General features: G+C 36.0%; 8 non-coding genes across 8 annotated transcripts; all 8 read right to left on the bottom strand.

The window, feature by feature from the left end:
• Positions 1–2,768: 2,768 nt before the first annotated feature.
• On the bottom strand, positions 2,769–2,858 carry TRNAR-UCU (transfer RNA arginine (anticodon UCU)). The gene is given in 2 exon segments: positions 2,769–2,804; positions 2,822–2,858. It is a non-coding gene; the product is annotated as a tRNA-Arg (tRNA).
• Positions 2,859–3,534: 676 nt separating this feature from the next.
• TRNAR-UCU (transfer RNA arginine (anticodon UCU)) lies at positions 3,535–3,624 on the bottom strand. The gene is given in 2 exon segments: positions 3,535–3,570; positions 3,588–3,624. It is a non-coding gene; the product is annotated as a tRNA-Arg (tRNA).
• Positions 3,625–4,301: 677 nt separating this feature from the next.
• Positions 4,302–4,391, bottom strand: TRNAR-UCU (transfer RNA arginine (anticodon UCU)). Its single transcript is given in 2 exon segments — positions 4,302–4,337; positions 4,355–4,391. It is a non-coding gene; the product is annotated as a tRNA-Arg (tRNA).
• Positions 4,392–5,067: 676 nt separating this feature from the next.
• TRNAR-UCU (transfer RNA arginine (anticodon UCU)) lies at positions 5,068–5,157 on the bottom strand. The gene is given in 2 exon segments: positions 5,068–5,103; positions 5,121–5,157. It is a non-coding gene; the product is annotated as a tRNA-Arg (tRNA).
• Positions 5,158–8,898: 3,741 nt separating this feature from the next.
• On the bottom strand, positions 8,899–8,988 carry TRNAR-UCU (transfer RNA arginine (anticodon UCU)). Its single transcript is given in 2 exon segments — positions 8,899–8,934; positions 8,952–8,988. It is a non-coding gene; the product is annotated as a tRNA-Arg (tRNA).
• Positions 8,989–10,429: 1,441 nt separating this feature from the next.
• TRNAR-UCU (transfer RNA arginine (anticodon UCU)) lies at positions 10,430–10,519 on the bottom strand. Its single transcript is given in 2 exon segments — positions 10,430–10,465; positions 10,483–10,519. It is a non-coding gene; the product is annotated as a tRNA-Arg (tRNA).
• A 1,442-nt stretch (positions 10,520–11,961) lies between these two features.
• On the bottom strand, positions 11,962–12,051 carry TRNAR-UCU (transfer RNA arginine (anticodon UCU)). Its single transcript is given in 2 exon segments — positions 11,962–11,997; positions 12,015–12,051. It is a non-coding gene; the product is annotated as a tRNA-Arg (tRNA).
• A 4,506-nt stretch (positions 12,052–16,557) lies between these two features.
• Positions 16,558–16,647, bottom strand: TRNAR-UCU (transfer RNA arginine (anticodon UCU)). Its single transcript is given in 2 exon segments — positions 16,558–16,593; positions 16,611–16,647. It is a non-coding gene; the product is annotated as a tRNA-Arg (tRNA).
• Between the last annotated feature and the right edge of the window lie 2,721 nt (positions 16,648–19,368).

The raw sequence follows: 19,368 nt of genomic DNA, 5'->3' as shown, positions 1-19,368 counted from the left end.
TATTACTGTATTTTCTTGCAAACTGAATACGTTTGGACAACAATTTCATACCTAATAGAAAAGAACTGGATAAAAAGTGCAGCCATACAATTGGTTAACAATACAAAAACACAAAGAGAATATACCATAAATAGCTTTGAAAGAAGATTTTACTTTATATGTCGCTAGAAACAAATGTCTGAGTGTAGGGTGTCGTGTTTTTGGTCTATCTCATTTACAGCTATTATAAAGACAATGTTTCTGAAGGAAGGATACATTAGGAAAGTGCAAAGTTTCTGGCAGTGATGTTGTATTGCTTATGAGCAATATGTTCCTGTTGCAATGGAAGGCAGACTGCTTTTGATTCAGTTGCATGCTGTATTAGATACATAGGTTCAACTTGGGTCAAATACTAAGATTAAAGCATCGGCCAAAAATAGACATTCCTCACATGCATAATGTTCCTTGTTTGAATAAGAAAGTAAAAAATGCGACTCTGGTGGGATTCAAACCCACAACCTTTGAATGACTTTGCAAATTCACTTAGAAGTCCAACGCGCTATCCATTGCTCCACAGAGCCAGATAAAAATCCACTTGCGTACAGTAAGGGATGATCGAAGTTTTGTCAATCCAATGTTTACTTCACATCATATTATCAAGCCTTCTGGGATACATGAAAGAATGATTGTTTTCTGAAACATGAAATGTCTGTAGCAAGAATCACACTTCTGTGTGAAACCTTGAACTGCACCTTTGTTCGCTTGGGGAGAAATTCAGAGAATAGGGTATAACAGTATTTTCTTGCCAACTGAATACGTTTGGACAACAATTCCATACCTTAATAAAAAAGAACTGGATAAAAAGTGCAGCCATACAATTGGTTAACAATACAAAAACACAAAGAGAATATACCATAAATAGCTTTGAAAGAAGATTTTACTTTATATGTCGCTAGAAACAAATGTCTGAGTGTAGGGTGTCGTGTTTTTGGTCTATCTCATTTACAGCTATTATAAAGACAATGTTTCTGAAGGAAGGATACATTAGGAAAGTGCAAAGTTTTTGGCAGTGATGTTGTATTCCTTATGAGCAATATGTTCCTGTTGCAATGGAAGGCAGACTGCTTTTGATTCAGTTGCATGCTGTATTAGATACATAGGTTCAACTTGGGTCAAATACTAAGATTAAAGCATCGGCCAAAAATAAACATTCCTCACATGCATAATGTTCCTTGTTTGAATAAGAAAGTAAAAAATGCGACTCTGGTGGGATTCGAACCCGCAACCTTTGAATGACTTTGCCAATTCACTTAGAAGTCCAACGCGCTATCCATTGCGCCACAGAGCCAGATGCACATCAACTTGAGTACATTAAGGGATGATCGAAGTTTTGTCAATCCGGTGTTTACTTCACATCATATTATCAAGCCTTCTGGGATACAAGAAAGAATAATTGTTTTCGGAAACATAAAATGTCTGTAGAAGAATCACACTTCTGGGTGAAACCTTGAACTACACCTTTGTTCCTTTAGGGATAAATTCGGAGAATAGGGTATTACAGTATTTTCTTGCCAAGTGAATTGGTTTGGACAACAATTCCATACCTTAATAAAAAAGAACTGGATAAAAAGTGCAGACATACAATTGGTTAACAATACAAAAACACAAAGAGAATATACCATAAATAGCTTTGAAAGAAGATTTTACTTTATATGTCGCTAGAAACAAATGTCTGAGCGTAGGGTGTCGTGTTTTGGTCTATCTCATTTACAGCTATTATAAAGACAATGTTTCTGAAGGAAGGATACATTAGAAAAGTGCCAAGTTTCTGGTAGTGATGTTGTATTGCTTATGAGCAATATGTTCCTGTTGCAATGGAAGGCAGACTGCTTTTGATTCAGTTGCATGCTGTATTAGATACATAGGTTCAACTTGGGTCAAATACTAAGATTAAAGCATCGGCCAAAAATAAACATTCCTCACATGCATAATGTTCCTTGTTTGAATAAGAAAGTAAAAAATGCGACTCTGGTGGGATTCGAACACACAAACTTTGAATGACTTTGCCAATTCACTTAGAAGTCCAACGCGCTATCCATTGCACCACAGAGCCAGATGAAAATCAAGTTGCGTACATTAGGGGATGATCGAAGTTTTGTCAATCCAGTGTTTACTTCACATCATATTATCAAGCCTTCTGGGATACAAGAAAGAATAATTGTTTTCTGAAACATAAAATGTCTGTAGAAGAATCACACTTCTGGGTGAAACATTGAACTACACCTTTGTTCCTTTAGGGATAAATTCGGAGAATAGGGTATTACTGTATTTTCTTGCAAACTGAATACGTTTGGACAACAATTCCATACCTTAATAAAAAAGAACTGGATAAAAAGTGCAGCCATACAATTGGTTAACAATACAAAAACACAAAGAGAATATACCATAAATAGCTTTGAAAGAAGATTTTACTTTATATGTCGCTAGAAACAAATGTCTGAGTGTAGGGTGTCGTGTTTTTGGTCTATCTCATTTACAGCTATTATAAAGACAATGTTTCTGAAGGAAGGATACATTAGGAAAGTGCAAAGTTTCTGGCAGTGATGTTGTATTGCTTATGAGCAATATGTTCCTGTTGCAATGGAAGGCAGACTGCTTTTGATTCAGTTGCATGCTGTATTAGATACATAGGTTCAACTTGGGTCACATACTAAGATTAAAGCATCGGCCAAAAATAAACATTCCTCACATGCATAATGTTCCTTGTTTGAATAAGAAAGTAAAAAATGCGACTCTGGTGGGATTCGAACCCACAACCTTTGAATGACTTTGCCAATTCACTTAGAAGTCCAACGCACTATCCATTGCGCCACAGAGCCAGATGACAATCAACTGGCGCACATCAGGGGATGATCGAGGTTTTGTCAATCCAGTGTTTACTTCACATCATATTATCAAGCCTTCTGGGATACAAGAAAGAATAATTGTTTTCTGAAACATAAAATGTCTGTAGAAGAATCACACTTCTGGGTGAAACCTTGAACTACACCTTTGTTCCTTTAGGGATAAATTCGGAGAATAGGGTATTACTGTATTTTCTTGCAAACTGAATACGTTTGGACAACAATTCCATACCTTAATAAAAAAGAACTGTATAAAAAGTGCAGCCATACAATTGGTTAACAATACAAAAACACAAAGAGAATATACCATAAATAGTTTTGAAAGAATATTTTACTTTATATGTCGCTAGAAACAAATGTCTGAGTGTAGGGTGTCGTGTTTTTGGTCTATCTCATTTACAGCTATTATAAAGACAATGTTTCTGAAGGAAGGATACATTAGGAAAGTGCAAAGTTTCTGGCAGTGATGTTGTATTGCTTATGAGCAATATGTTCCTGTTGCAATGGAAGGCAGACTGCTTTTGATTCAGTTGCATGCTGTATTAGATACATAGGTTCAACTTGGGTCAAATACTAAGATTAAAGCATCGGCCAAAAATAAACATTCCTCACATGCATAATGTTCCTTGTTTGAATAAGAAAGTAAAAAATGCAACTCTGGTGGGATTCGAACCCACAACCTTTGAATGACTTTGCCAATTCACTTAGAAGTCCAACGCGCTATCCATTGCGCCACAGAGCCAGATGACAATCAACTTGCGTACATCAGGGGATGATCGAGGTTTTGTCAATCCAGTGTTTACTTCACATCATATTATCAAGCCTTCTGGGATACATGAAAGAATGATTGTTTTCTGAAACATAAAATGTCTGTAGCAAGAATCACAGTTCAGGGCGAAACCTTGAACTGCACCTTTGTTCGCTTGGGGAGAAATTCAGAGAATAGGGTATTACAGTATTTTCTTGCCAAGTGAATTGGTTTGGACAACAATTCCATACCTTAATAAAAAAGAACTGGATAAAAAGTGCAGACATACAATTGGTTAACAATACAAAAACACAAAAAGAATATACCATAAATAGTTTTGAAAGAATATTTTACTTTATATGTCGCTAGAAACAAATGTCTGAGTGTAGGGTGTCGTGTTTTTGGTCCATCTCATTTACAGCTATTATAAAGACAATGTTTCTGAAGGAAGGATACATTAGGAAAGTGCAAAGTTTTTGGCAGTGATGTTGTATTCCTTATGAGCAATATGTTCCTGTTGCAATGGAAGGCAGACTGCTTTTGATTCAGTTGCATGCTGTATTAGATACATTGGTTCAACTTGGGTCAAATACTAAGATTAAAGCATCGGCCAAAAATAAACATTCCTCACATGCATAATGTTCCTTGTTTGAATAAGGAAGTAAAAAATACGACTCTGGTGGGATTCGAACCCACAACCTTTGAATGACTTTGCCAATTCACTTAGAAGTCCAATGCGCTATCCATTGCGCCACAGAGCCAGGTGAAAATCAACTTGCGTACATTAAGGGATGATCGAAGTTTTGTCAATCCAGTGTTTACTTCACATCAAATTATCAAGCCTTCTGGGATACAAGAAAGAATAATTGTTTTCTGAAACATAAAATGTCTGTAGAAGAATCACACTTCTGGGTGAAACCTTGAACTACACCTTTGTTCCTTTAGGGATAAATTCGGAGAATAGGGTATTACTGTACTTTCTTGCAAACTGAATACGTTGGGACAACAATTCCATACCTTAATAAAAAAGAACTGTATAAAAAGTGCAGCCATACAATTGGTTAACAATACAAAAACACAAAGAGAATATACCATAAATAGCTTTGAAAGAAGATTTTACTTTATATGTCGCTAGAAACAAATGTCTGAGTGTAGGGTGTCGTGTTTTTGGTCTATCTCATTTACAGCTATTATAAAGACAATGTTTCTGAAGGAAGGATACATTAGGAAAGTGCAAAGTTTCTGGCAGTGATGTTGTATTGCTTATGAGCAATATGTTCCTGTTGCAATGGAAGGCAGACTGCTTTTGATTCAGTTGCATGCTGTATTAGATACATAGGTTCAACTTGGGTCAAATACTAAGATTAAAGCATCGGCCAAAAATAAACATTCCTCACATGCATAATGTTCCTTGTTTGAAAAAGAAAGTAAAAAATGCGACTCTGGTGGGATTCGAACCCACAACCTTTGAATGACTTTGCCAATTCACTTAGAAGTCCAACGCGCTATCCATTGCGCCACAGAGCCAGATGACAATCAACTTGCGTACATCAGGGGATGATCGAGGTTTTGTCAATCCAGTGTTTACTTCACATCATATTATCAAGCCTTCTGGGATACAAGAAAGAATAATTGTTTTCTGAAACATAAAATGTCTGTAGAAGAATCACACTTCTGGGTGAAACCTTGAACTACACCTTTGTTCCTTTAGGGATAAATTCGGAGAATAGGGTATTACTGTATTTTCTTGCAAACTGAATACGTTTGGACAACAATTCCATACCTTAATAAAAAAGAACTGGATAAAAAGTGCAGCCATACAATTGGTTAACAATACAAAAACACAAAGAGAATATACCATAAATAGCTTTGAAAGAAGATTTTACTTTATATGTCGCTAGAAACAAATGTCTGAGTGTAGGGTGTCGTGTTTTGGTCTATCTCATTTACAGCTATTATAAAGACAATGTTTCTGAAGGAAGGATACATTAGAAAAGTGCCAAGTTTCTGGCAGTGATGTTGTATTGCTTATGAGCAATATGTTCCTGTTGCAATGGAAGGCAGACTGCTTTTGATTCAGTTGCATGCTGTATTAGATACATAGGTTCAACTTGGGTCAAATACTAAGATTAAAGCATCGGCCAAAAATAAACATTCCTCACATGCATAATGTTCCTTGTTTGAATTAGAAAGTAAAAAATGCGACTCTGGTGGGATTCGAGCCCACAACCTTTGAATGACTTTGCCAATTCACTTAGAAGTCCAACGCGCTATCTATTGCGCCACAGAGCCAGATGAAAATCAACTTGCGTACATTAAGGGGTGATCGAAGTTTTGTCAATCCAGTGTTTACTTCACATCATATTATCAAGCCTTCTGGGATACAAGAAAGAATAATTGTTTTCTGAAAAATAAAATGTCTGTAGAAGAATCACACTTCTGGGTGCAACCTTGAACTACACCTTTGTTCCTTTAGGGATAAATTCGGAGAATAGGGTATTACTGTATTTTCTTGCAAACTGAATACGTTTGGACAACAATTCCATACCTTAATAAAAAAGAACTGGATAAAAAGTGCAGCCATACAATTGGTTAACAATACAAAAACACAAAGAGAATATACCATAAATAGCTTTGAAAGAAGATTTTACTTTATATGTCGCTAGAAACAAATGTCTGAGTGTAGGGTGTCGTGTTTTTGGTCTATCTCATTTACAGCTATTATAAAGACAATGTTTCTGAAGGAAGGATACATTAGGAAAGTGCAAAGTTTCTGGCAGTGATGTTGTATTGCTTATGAGCAATATGTTCCTGTTGCCATGGAAGGCAGACTGCTTTTGATTCAGTTGCATGCTGTATTAGATACATAGGTTCAACTTGGGTGAAATACTAAGATTAAAGCATCGGCCAAAAATAAACATTCCTCACATGCATAATGTTCCTTATTTGAATAAGAAAGTAAAAAATGTGACTCTGGTTGGATTCTAACCCACAACCTTTGAATGACTTTGCCAATTCACTTAGAAGTCCAACGCGCTATCCATTGCGCCACAGAGCCAGATGAAAATCCACTTGCATACAGTAAGGGATGATCGAAGTTTTGTCAATCCAGTGTTTACTTCACATCACATTATCAAGCCTTCTGGGATACATGAAAGAATGATTGTTTTCTGAAACATTAAATGTCTGTAGCAAGAATCACAGTTCGGGGTGAAACCTTGAACTGCACCTTTGTTCGCTTGGGGAGAAATTCAGAGAATAGGGTATTACAGTATTTTCTTGCCAAGTGAATTGGTTTGGACAACAATTTCATACCTTAATAAAAAAGAACTGGATAAAAAGTGCAGACATACAATTGGTTAACAATACAAAAACACAAAGAGAATATACCATAAATAGCTTTGAAAGAAGATTTTACTTTATATGTCGCTAGAAACAAATGTCTGAGTGTAGGGTGTCGTGTTTTTGGTCTATCTCATTTACAGCTATTATAAAGACAATGTTTCTGAAGGAAGGATACATTAGGAAAGTGCAAAGTTTCTGGCAGTGATGTTGTATTGCTTATGAGCAATATGTTCCTGTTGCAATGGAAGGCAGACTGCTTTTGATTCAGTTGCATGCTGTATTAGATACATAGGTTCAACTTGGGTCAAATACTAAGATTAAAGCATCGGCCAAAAATAAACATTCCTCACATGCATAATGTTCCTTGTTTGAATTAGAAAGTAAAAAATGCGATTCTGGTGGGATTCGAACCCACAACCTTTGAATGATTTTGCCAATTCACTTAGAAGTCCAACGCGCTATCCATTGCGCCACAGAGCCAGACAAAAATCAACTTGCGTAAATTAAGGGATGATCGAAGTTTTGTCAATCCAGTGTTTACTTCACATCATATTATCAAGCCTTCTGGGATACAAGAAAGAATAATTGTTTTCTGAAACATAAAATGTCTGTAGAAGAATCACACTTCTGGGTGAAACCTTGAACTACACCTTTGTTCCTTTAGGGATAAATTCGGAGAATAGGGTATTACTGTATTTTCTTGCAAACTGAATACGTTTGGACAACAATTTCATACCTTAATAGAAAAGAACTGGATAAAAAGTGCAGCCATACAATTGGTTAACAATACAAAAACACAAAGAGAATATACCATAAATAGCTTTGAAAGAAGATTTTACTTTATATGTCGCTAGAAACAAATGTCTGAGTGTAGGGTGTCGTGTTTTTGGTCTATCTCATTTACAGCTATTATAAAGACAATGTTTCTGAAGGAAGGATACATTAGGAAAGTGCAAAGTTTCTGGCAGTGATGTTGTATTGCTTATGAGCAATATGTTCCTGTTGCAATGGAAGGCAGACTGCTTTTGATTCAGTTGCATGCTGTATTAGATACATAGGTTCAACTTGGGTCAAATACTAAGATTAAAGCATCGGCCAAAAATAGACATTCCTCACATGCATAATGTTCCTTGTTTGAATAAGAAAGTAAAAAATGCGACTCTGGTGGGATTCAAACCCACAACCTTTGAATGACTTTGCAAATTCACTTAGAAGTCCAACGCGCTATCCATTGCTCCACAGAGCCAGATAAAAATCCACTTGCGTACAGTAAGGGATGATCGAAGTTTTGTCAATCCAATGTTTACTTCACATCATATTATCAAGCCTTCTGGGATACATGAAAGAATGATTGTTTTCTGAAACATGAAATGTCTGTAGCAAGAATCACACTTCTGTGTGAAACCTTGAACTGCACCTTTGTTCGCTTGGGGAGAAATTCAGAGAATAGGGTATAACAGTATTTTCTTGCCAACTGAATACGTTTGGACAACAATTCCATACCTTAATAAAAAAGAACTGGATAAAAAGTGCAGCCATACAATTGGTTAACAATACAAAAACACAAAGAGAATATACCATAAATAGCTTTGAAAGAAGATTTTACTTTATATGTCGCTAGAAACAAATGTCTGAGTGTAGGGTGTCGTGTTTTTGGTCTATCTCATTTACAGCTATTATAAAGACAATGTTTCTGAAGGAAGGATACATTAGGAAAGTGCAAAGTTTCTGGCAGTGATGTTGTATTGCTTATGAGCAATATGTTCCTGTTGCAATGGAAGGCAGACTGCTTTTGATTCAGTTGCATGCTGTATTAGATACATAGGTTCAACTTGGGTCAAATACTAAGATTAAAGCATCGGCCAAAAATAAACATTCCTCACATGCATAATGTTCCTTGTTTGAAAAAGAAAGTAAAAAATGCGACTCTGGTGGGATTCGAACCCACAACCTTTGAATGACTTTGCCAATTCACTTAGAAGTCCAACGCGCTATCCATTGCGCCACAGAGCCAGATGACAATCAACTTGCGTACATCAGGGGATGATCGAGGTTTTGTCAATCCAGTGTTTACTTCACATCATATTATCAAGCCTTCTGGGATACAAGAAAGAATAATTGTTTTCTGAAACATAAAATGTCTGTAGAAGAATCACACTTCTGGGTGAAACCTTGAACTACACCTTTGTTCCTTTAGGGATAAATTCGGAGAATAGGGTATTACTGTATTTTCTTGCAAACTGAATACGTTTGGACAACAATTCCATACCTTAATAAAAAAGAACTGGATAAAAAGTGCAGCCATACAATTGGTTAACAATACAAAAACACAAAGAGAATATACCATAAATAGCTTTGAAAGAAGATTTTACTTTATATGTCGCTAGAAACAAATGTCTGAGTGTAGGGTGTCGTGTTTTGGTCTATCTCATTTACAGCTATTATAAAGACAATGTTTCTGAAGGAAGGATACATTAGAAAAGTGCCAAGTTTCTGGCAGTGATGTTGTATTGCTTATGAGCAATATGTTCCTGTTGCAATGGAAGGCAGACTGCTTTTGATTCAGTTGCATGCTGTATTAGATACATAGGTTCAACTTGGGTCAAATACTAAGATTAAAGCATCGGCCAAAAATAAACATTCCTCACATGCATAATGTTCCTTGTTTGAATTAGAAAGTAAAAAATGCGACTCTGGTGGGATTCGAGCCCACAACCTTTGAATGACTTTGCCAATTCACTTAGAAGTCCAACGCGCTATCTATTGCGCCACAGAGCCAGATGAAAATCAACTTGCGTACATTAAGGGGTGATCGAAGTTTTGTCAATCCAGTGTTTACTTCACATCATATTATCAAGCCTTCTGGGATACAAGAAAGAATAATTGTTTTCTGAAAAATAAAATGTCTGTAGAAGAATCACACTTCTGGGTGCAACCTTGAACTACACCTTTGTTCCTTTAGGGATAAATTCGGAGAATAGGGTATTACTGTATTTTCTTGCAAACTGAATACGTTTGGACAACAATTCCATACCTTAATAAAAAAGAACTGGATAAAAAGTGCAGCCATACAATTGGTTAACAATACAAAAACACAAAGAGAATATACCATAAATAGCTTTGAAAGAAGATTTTACTTTATATGTCGCTAGAAACAAATGTCTGAGTGTAGGGTGTCGTGTTTTTGGTCTATCTCATTTACAGCTATTATAAAGACAATGTTTCTGAAGGAAGGATACATTAGGAAAGTGCAAAGTTTTTGGCAGTGATGTTGTATTCCTTATGAGCAATATGTTCCTGTTGCAATGGAAGGCAGACTGCTTTTGATTCAGTTGCATGCTGTATTAGATACATTGGTTCAACTCGGGTCAAATACTAAGATTAAAGCATCGGCCAAAAATAAACATTCCTCACATGCATAATGTTCCTTGTTTGAATAAGAAAGTAAAAAATACGACTCTGGTGGGATTCGAACCCACAACCTTTGAATGACTTTGCCAATTCACTTAGAAGTCCAACGCGCTATCCATTGCGCCACAGAGCCAGGTGAAAATCAACTTGCGTACATTAAGGGATGATCGAAGTTTTGTCAATCCAGTGTTTACTTCACATCATATTATCAAGCCTTCTGGGATACAAGAAAGAATAATTGTTTTCTGAAACATAAAATGTCTGTAGAAGAATCACACTTCTGGGTGAAACCTTGAACTACACCTTTGTTCCTTTAGGGATAAATTCGGAGAATAGGGTATTACTGTATTTTCTTGCAAACTGAATACGTTTGGACAACAATTCCATACCTTAATAAAAAAGAACTGGATAAAAAGTGCAGCCATACAATTGGTTAACAATACAAAAACACAAAGAGAATATACCATAAATAGCTTTGAAAGAAGATTTTACTTTATATGTCGCTAGAAAAAAATGTCTGAGTGTAGGGTGTTGTGTTTTTGGTCTATCTCATTTACAGCTATTATAAAGACAATGTTTCTGAAGGAAGGATACATTAGGAAAGTGCAAAGTTTCTGGCAGTGATGTTGTATTGCTTATGAGCAATATGTTCCTGTTGCAATGGAAGGCAGACTGCTTTTGATTCAGTTGCATGCTGTATTAGATACATAGGTTCAACTTGGGTCAAATACTAAGATTAAAGCATCGGCCAAAAATAAACATTCCTCACATGCATAATGTTCCTTGTTTGAATTAGAAAGTAAAAAATGCGACTCTGGTGGGATTCGAGCCCACAACCTTTGAATGACTTTGCCAATTCACTTAGAAGTCCAACGCGCTATCCATTGCGCCACAGAGCCAGATGAAAATCAACTTGCGTACATTAAGGGGTGATCGAAGTTTTGTCAATCCAGTGTTTACTTCACATCATATTATCAAGCCTTCTGGGATACAAGAAAGAATAATTGTTTTCTGAAAAATAAAATGTCTGTAGAAGAATCACACTTCTGGGTGCAACCTTGAACTACACCTTTGTTCCTTTAGGGATAAATTCGGAGAATAGGGTATTACTGTATTTTCTTGCAAACTGAATACGTTTGGACAACAATTCCATACCTTAATAAAAAAGAACTGGATAAAAAGTGCAGCCATACAATTGGTTAACAATACAAAAACACAAAGAGAATATACCATAAATAGCTTTGAAAGAAGATTTTACTTTATATGTCGCTAGAAACAAATGTCTGAGTGTAGGGTGTCGTGTTTTTGGTCTATCTCATTTACAGCTATTATAAAGACAATGTTTCTGAAGGAAGGATACATTAGGAAAGTGCAAAGTTTCTGGCAGTGATGTTGTATTGCTTATGAGCAATATGTTCCTGTTGCAATGGAAGGCAGACTGCTTTTGATTCAGTTGCATGCTGTATTAGATACATAGGTTCAACTTGGGTCAAATACTAAGATTAAAGCATCGGCCAAAAATAAACATTCCTCACATGCATAATGTTCCTTGTTTGAATAAGAAAGTAAAAAATGCGACTCTGGTGGGATTCGAACCCACAACCTTTGAATGACTTTGCCAATTCACTTAGAAGTCCAACGCGCTATCCATTGCGCCACAGAGCCAGATGACAATCAACTTGCGTACATCAGGGGATGATCGAGGTTTTGTCAATCCAGTGTTTACTTCACATCATATTATCAAGCCTTCTGGGATACAAGAAAGAATAATTGTTTTCTGAAACATAAAATGTCTGTAGAAGAATCACACTTCTGGGTGAAACCTTGAACTACACCTTTGTTCCTTTAGGGATAAATTCGGAGAATAGGGTATTACAGTATTTTCTTGCCAAGTGAATTGTTTTGGACAACATTTCCATACCTTAATAAAAAAGAACTGGATAAAAAGTGCAGACATACAATTGGTTAACAATACAAAAACACAAAGAGAATATACCATAAATAGCTTTGAAAGAAGATTTTACTTTATATGTCGCTAGAAACAAATGTCTGAGCGTAGGGTGTCGTGTTTTGGTCTATCTCATTTACAGCTATTATAAAGACAATGTTTCTGAAGGAAGGATACATTAGAAAAGTGCCAAGTGTCTGGTAGTGATGTTGTATTGCTTATGAGCAATATGTTCCTGTTGCAATGGAAGGCAGACTGCTTTTGATTCAGTTGCATGCTGTATTAGATACATAGGTTCAACTTGGGTCAAATACTAAGATTAAAGCATCGGCCAAAAATAAACATTCCTCACATGCATAATGTTCCTTGTTTGAATAAGAAAGTAAAAAATGCGACTCTGGTGGGATTCGAACCCACAAACTTTGAATGACTTTGCCAATTCACTTAGAAGTCCAACGCGCTATCCATTGCACCACAGAGCCAGATGAAAATCAAGTTGCGTACATTAAGGGATGATCGAAGTTTTGTCAATCCAGTGTTTACTTCATATCATATTATCAAGCCTTCTGGGATACAAGAAAGAATAATTGTTTTCTGAAACATAAAATGTCTGTAGAAGAATCACACTTCTGGGTGAAACATTGAACTACACCTTTGTTCCTTTAGGGATAAATTCGGAGAATAGGGTATTACAGTATTTTCTTGCAAACTGAATACGTTTGGACAACAATTCCATACCTTAATAAAAAAGAACTGGATAAAAAGTGCAGACATACAATTGGTTAACAATACAAAAACACAAAGAGAATATACCATAAATAGCTTTGAAAGAAGATTTTACTTTATATGTCGCTAGAAACAAATGTCTGAGCGTAGGGTGTCGTGTTTTGGTCTATCTCATTTACAGCTATTATAAAGACAATGTTTCTGAAGGAAGGATACATTAGAAAAGTGCCAAGTTTCTGGTAGTGATGTTGTATTGCTTATGAGCAATATGTTCCTGTTGCAATGGAAGGCAGACTGCTTTTGATTCAGTTGCATGCTGTATTAGATACATAGGTTCAACTTGGGTCAAATACTAAGATTAAAGTATCGGCCAAAAATAAACATTCCTCACATGCACAATGTTCCTTGTTTGAATAAGAAAGTAAAAAATGCAACTCTGGTGGTATTCAAACCCACAACCTTTGAATGACTTTGCCAATTCACTTAGAAGTCCAATGCGCTATCCATTCCGCCACAGATCCAGATGAAAATTAACTTACGTACATTAAGGGATGATCGAAGTTTTGTCAATCCAGTGTTTACTTCACATCATATTATCAAGCATTCTGGGATACAAGAAAGAATAATTGTTTTCTGAAACATAAAATGTCTGTAGAAGAATCACACTTCTGGCTGAAACCTTGAACTACACCTTTGTTCCTTTAGGGATAAATTCGGAGAATAGGGTATTACTGTATTTTCTTGCAAACTGAATACGTTTGGACAACATTTCCATACCTTAATAAAAAAGAACTGGATAAAAAGTGCAGACATGCAATTGGTTAACAATACAAAAACACAAAGAGAATATACCATAAATAGCTTTGAAAGAAGATTTTACTTTATATGTCGCTAGAAACAAATGTCTGAGTGTAGGGTGTCATGTTTTTGGTCTATCTCATTTACAGCTATTATAAAGACAATGTTTCTGGAGGAAGGATACATTAGGAAAGTGCAAAGTTTCTGGCAGTGATGTTGTATTGCTTATGAGCAATATGTTCCTGTTGCCATGGAAGGCAGACTGCTTTTGATTCAGTTGCATGCTGTATTAGATACATAGGTTCAACTTGGGTGAAATACTAAGATTAAAGCATCGGCCAAAAATAAACATTCCTCACATGCATAATGTTCCTTATTTGAATAAGAAAGTAAAAAATGTGACTCTGGTTGGATTCTAACCCACAACCTTTGAATGACTTTGCCAATTCACTTAGAAGTCCAACGCGCTATCCATTGCCCCACAGAGCCAGATGAAAATCCACTTGCATACAGTAAGGGATGATCGAAGTTTTGTCAATCCAGTGTTTACTTCACATCACATTATCAAGCCTTCTGGGATACATGAAAGGATGATTGTTTTCTGAAACATTAAATGTCTGTAGCAAGAATCACAGTTCGGGGTGAAACCTTGAACTGCACCTTTGTTCCTTTAGGGATAAATTCGGAGAATAGGGTATTACTGTATTTTCTTGCAAACTGAATACGTTTGGACAACATTTCCATACCTTAATAAAAAAGAACTGGATAAAAAGTGCAGACATGCAATTGGTTAACAATACAAAAACACAAAGAGAATATACCATAAATAGCTTTGAAAGAAGATTTTACTTTATATGTCGCTAGAAACAAATGTCTGAGTGTAGGGTGTCGTGTTTTTGGTCTATCTCATTTACAGCTATTATAAAGACAATGTTTCTGAAGGAAGGATACATTAGGAAAGTGCAAAGTTTCTGGCAGTGATGTTGTATTGCTTATGAGCAATATGTTCCTGTTGCCATGGAAGGCAGACTGCTTTTGATTCAGTTGCATGCTGTATTAGATACATAGGTTCAACTTGGGTGAAATACTAAGATTAAAGCATCGGCCAAAAATAAACATTCCTCACATGCATAATGTTCCTTATTTGAATAAGAAAGTAAAAAATGCGACTCTGGTTGGATTCGAACCCACAACCTTTGAATGACTTTGCCAATTCACTTAGAAGTCCAACGCGCTATCCATTGCGCCACAGAGCCAGATGAAAATCCACTTGCATACAGTAAGGGATGATCGAAGTTTTGTCAATCCAGTGTTTACTTCACATCACATTATCAAGCCTTCTGGGATACATGAAAGAATGATTGTTTTCTGAAACATTAAATGTCTGTAGCAAGAATCACAGTTCGGGGTGAAACCTTGAACTGCACCTTTGTTCGCTTGGGGAGAAATTCAGAGAATAGGGTATTACAGTATTTTCTTGCCAAGTGAATTGGTTTGGACAACAATTTCATACCTTAATAAAAAAGAACTGGATAAAAAGTGCAGACATACAATTGGTTAACAATACAAAAACACAAAGAGAATATACCATAAATAGCTTTGAAAGAAGATTTTACTTTATATGTCGCTAGAAACAAATGTCTGAGTGTAGGGTGTCGTGTTTTTGGTCTATCTCATTTACAGCTATTATAAAGACAATGTTTCTGAAGGAAGGATACATTAGGAAAGTGCAAAGTTTCTGGCAGTGATGTTGTATTGCTTATGAGCAATATGTTCCTGTTGCAATGGAAGGCAGACTGCTTTTGATTCAGTTGCATGCTGTATTAGATACATAGGTTCAACTTGGGTCAAATACTAAGATTAAAGCATCGGCCAAAAATAAACATTCCTCACATGCATAATGTTCCTTGTTTGAATTAGAAAGTAAAAAATGCGATTCTGGTGGGATTCGAACCCACAACCTTTGAATGATTTTGCCAATTCACTTAGAAGTCCAACGCGCTATCCATTGCGCCACAAAGCCAGACAAAAATCAACTTGCGTAAATTAAGGGATGATCGAAGTTTTGTCAATCCAGTGTTTACTTCACATCATATTATCAAGCCTTCTGGGATACAAGAAAGAATAATTGTTTTCTGAAACATAAAATGTCTGTAGAAGAATCACACTTCTGGGTGAAACCTTGAACTACACCTTTGTTCCTTTAGGGATAAATTCGGAGAATAGGGTATTACTGTATTTTCTTGCAAACTGAATACGTTTGGACAACAATTTCATACCTTAATAGAAAAGAACTGGATAAAAAGTGCAGCCATACAATTGGTTAACAATACAAAAACACAAAGAGAATATACCATAAATAGCTTTGAAAGAAGATTTTACTTTATATGTCGCTAGAAACAAATGTCTGAGTGTAGGGTGTCGTGTTTTTGGTCTATCTCATTTACAGCTATTATAAAGACAATGTTTCTGAAGGAAGGATACATTAGGAAAGTGCAAAGTTTCTGGCAGTGATGTTGTATTGCTTATGAGCAATATGTTCCTGTTGCAATGGAAGGCAGACTGCTTTTGATTCAGTTGCATGCTGTATTAGATACATAGGTTCAACTTGGGTCAAATACTAAGATTAAAGCATCGGCCAAAAATAAACATTCCTCACATGCATAATGTTCCTTGTTTGAATAAGAAAGTAAAAAATGCGACTCTGGTGGGATTCGAACCCACAACCTTTGAATGACTTTGCCAATTCACTTAGAAGTCCAACGCGCTATCCATTGCGCCACAGAGCCAGATGCACATCAACTTGAGTACATTAAGGGATGATCGAAGTTTTGTCAATCCGGTGTTTACTTCACATCATATTATCAAGCCTTCTGGGATACAAGAAAGAATAATTGTTTTCGGAAACATAAAATGTCTGTAGAAGAATCACACTTCTGGGTGAAACCTTGAACTACACCTTTGTTCCTTTAGGGATAAATTCGGAGAATAGGGTATTACAGTATTTTCTTGCCAAGTGAATTGGTTTGGACAACATTTCCATACCTTAATAAAAAAGAACTGGATAAAAAGTGCAGACATACAATTGGTTAACAATACAAAAACACAAAGAGAATATACCATAAATAGCTTTGAAAGAAGATTTTACTTTATATGTCGCTAGAAACAAATGTCTGAGCGTAGGGTGTCGTGTTTTGGTATATCTCATTTACAGCTATTATAAAGACAATGTTTCTGAAGGAAGGATACATTAGAAAAGTGCCAAGTTTCTGGTAGTGATGTTGTATTGCTTATGAGCAATATGTTCCTGTTGCAATGGAAGGCAGACTGCTTTTGATTCAGTTGCATGCTGTATTAGATACATAGGTTCAACTTGGGTCAAATACTAAGATTAAAGCATCGGCCAAAAATTAACATTCCTCACATGCATAATGTTCCTTGTTTGAATAAGAAAGTAAAAAATGCGACTCTGGTGGGATTCGAACCCACAAACTTTGAATGACTTTGCCAATTCACTTAGAAGTCCAACGCGCTATCCATTGCACCACAGAGCCAGATGAAAATCAAGTTGCGTACATTAAGGGATGATCGAAGTTTTGTCAATCCAGTGTTTACTTCACATCATATTATCAAGCCTTCTGGGATACAAGAAAGAATAATTGTTTTCTGAAACATAAAATGTCTGTAGAAGAATCACACTTCTGGGTGAAACATTGAACTACACCTTTGTTCCTTTAGGGATACATTCGGAGAATAGGGTATTACAGTATTTTCTTGCAAACTGAATACGTTTGGACAACAATTCCATACCTTAATAAAAAAGAACTGGATAAAAAGTGCAGACATACAATTGGTTAACAATACAAAAACACAAAGAGAATATACCATAAATAGCTTTGAAAGAAGATTTTACTTTATATGTCGCTAGAAACAAATGTCTGAGCGTAGGGTGTCGTGTTTTGGTCTATCTCATTTACAGCTATTATAAAGACAATGTTTCTGAAGGAAGGATACATTAGAAAAGTGCCAAGTTTCTGGTAGTGATGTTGTATTGCTTATGAGCAATATGTTCCTGTTGCAATGGAAGGCAGACTGCTTTTGATTCAGTTGCATGCTGTATTAGATACATAGGTTCAACTTGGGTCAAATACTAAGATTAAAGCATCGGCCAAAAATAAACATTCCTCACATGCACAATGTTCCTTGTTTGAATAAGAAAGTAAAAAATGCAACTCTGGTGGTATTCAAACCCACAACCTTTGAATGACTTTGCCAATTCACTTAGAAGTCCAACGCGCTATCCATTCCGCCACAGATCCAGATGAAAATTAACTTGCGTACATTAAGGGATGATCGAAGTTTTGTCAATCCAGTGTTTACTTCACATCATATTATCAAGCATTCTGGGATACAAGAAAGAATAATTGTTTTCTGAAACATAAAATGTCTGTAGAAGAATCACACTTCTGGCTGAAACCTTGAACTACACCTTTGTTCCTTTAGGGATAAATTCGGAGAATAGGGTATTACTGTATTTTCTTGCAAACTGAATACGTTTGGACAACATTTCCATACCTTAATAAAAAAGAACTGGATAAAAAGTGCAGACATGCAATTGGTTAACAATACAAAAACACAAAGAGAATATACCATAAATAGCTTTGAAAGAAGATTTTACTTTATATGTCGCTAGAAACAAATGTCTGAGTGTAGGGTGTCATGTTTTTGGTCTATCTCATTTACAGCTATTATAAAGACAATGTTTCTGAAGGAAGGATACATTAGGAAAGTGCAAAGTTTCTGGCAGTGATGTTGTATTGCTTATGAGCAATATGTTCCTGTTGCCATGGAAGGGAGACTGCTTTTGATTCAGTTGCATGCTGTATTAGATACATAGGTTCAACTTGGGTGAAATACTAAGATTAAAGCATCGGCCAAAAATAAACATTCCTCACATGCATAATGTTCCTTATTTGAATAAGAAAGTAAAAAATGCGACTCTGGTTGGATTCGAACCCACAACCTTTGAATGACTTTGCCAATTCACTTAGAAGTCCAACGCGCTATCCATTGCGCCACAGAGCCAGATGAAAATCCACTTGCATACAGTAAGGGATGATCGAAGTTTTGTCAATCCAGTGTTTACTTCACATCACATTATCAAGCCTTCTGGGATACATGAAAGAATGATTGTTTTCTGAAACATTAAATGTCTGTAGCAAGAATCACAGTTCGGGGTGAAACCTTGAACTGCACCTTTGTTCGCTTGGGGAGAAATTCAGAGAATAGGGTATTACAGTATTGTCTTGCCAAGTGAATTGGTTTGGACAACAATTTCATACCTTAATAAAAAAGAACTGGATAAAAAGTGCAGACATACAATTGGTTAACAATACAAAAACACAAAGAGAATATACCATAAATAGCTTTGAAAGAAGATTTTACTTTATATGTCGCTAGAAACAAATGTCTGAGTGTAGGGTGTCGTGTTTTTGGTCTATCTCATTTAC

Source organism: Ambystoma mexicanum (genome assembly GCF_040938575.1).
Source record: "Ambystoma mexicanum isolate Mex_15411 chromosome 12 unlocalized genomic scaffold, UKY_AmexF1_1 Mex_chr12_unloc.1, whole genome shotgun sequence".
NCBI classification, from domain to species: Eukaryota; Metazoa; Chordata; class Amphibia; order Caudata; family Ambystomatidae; genus Ambystoma; species Ambystoma mexicanum.
Note: the sequence above shows the minus strand (reverse complement) of the source record. Positions and strands in the feature narration are given on the sequence as shown.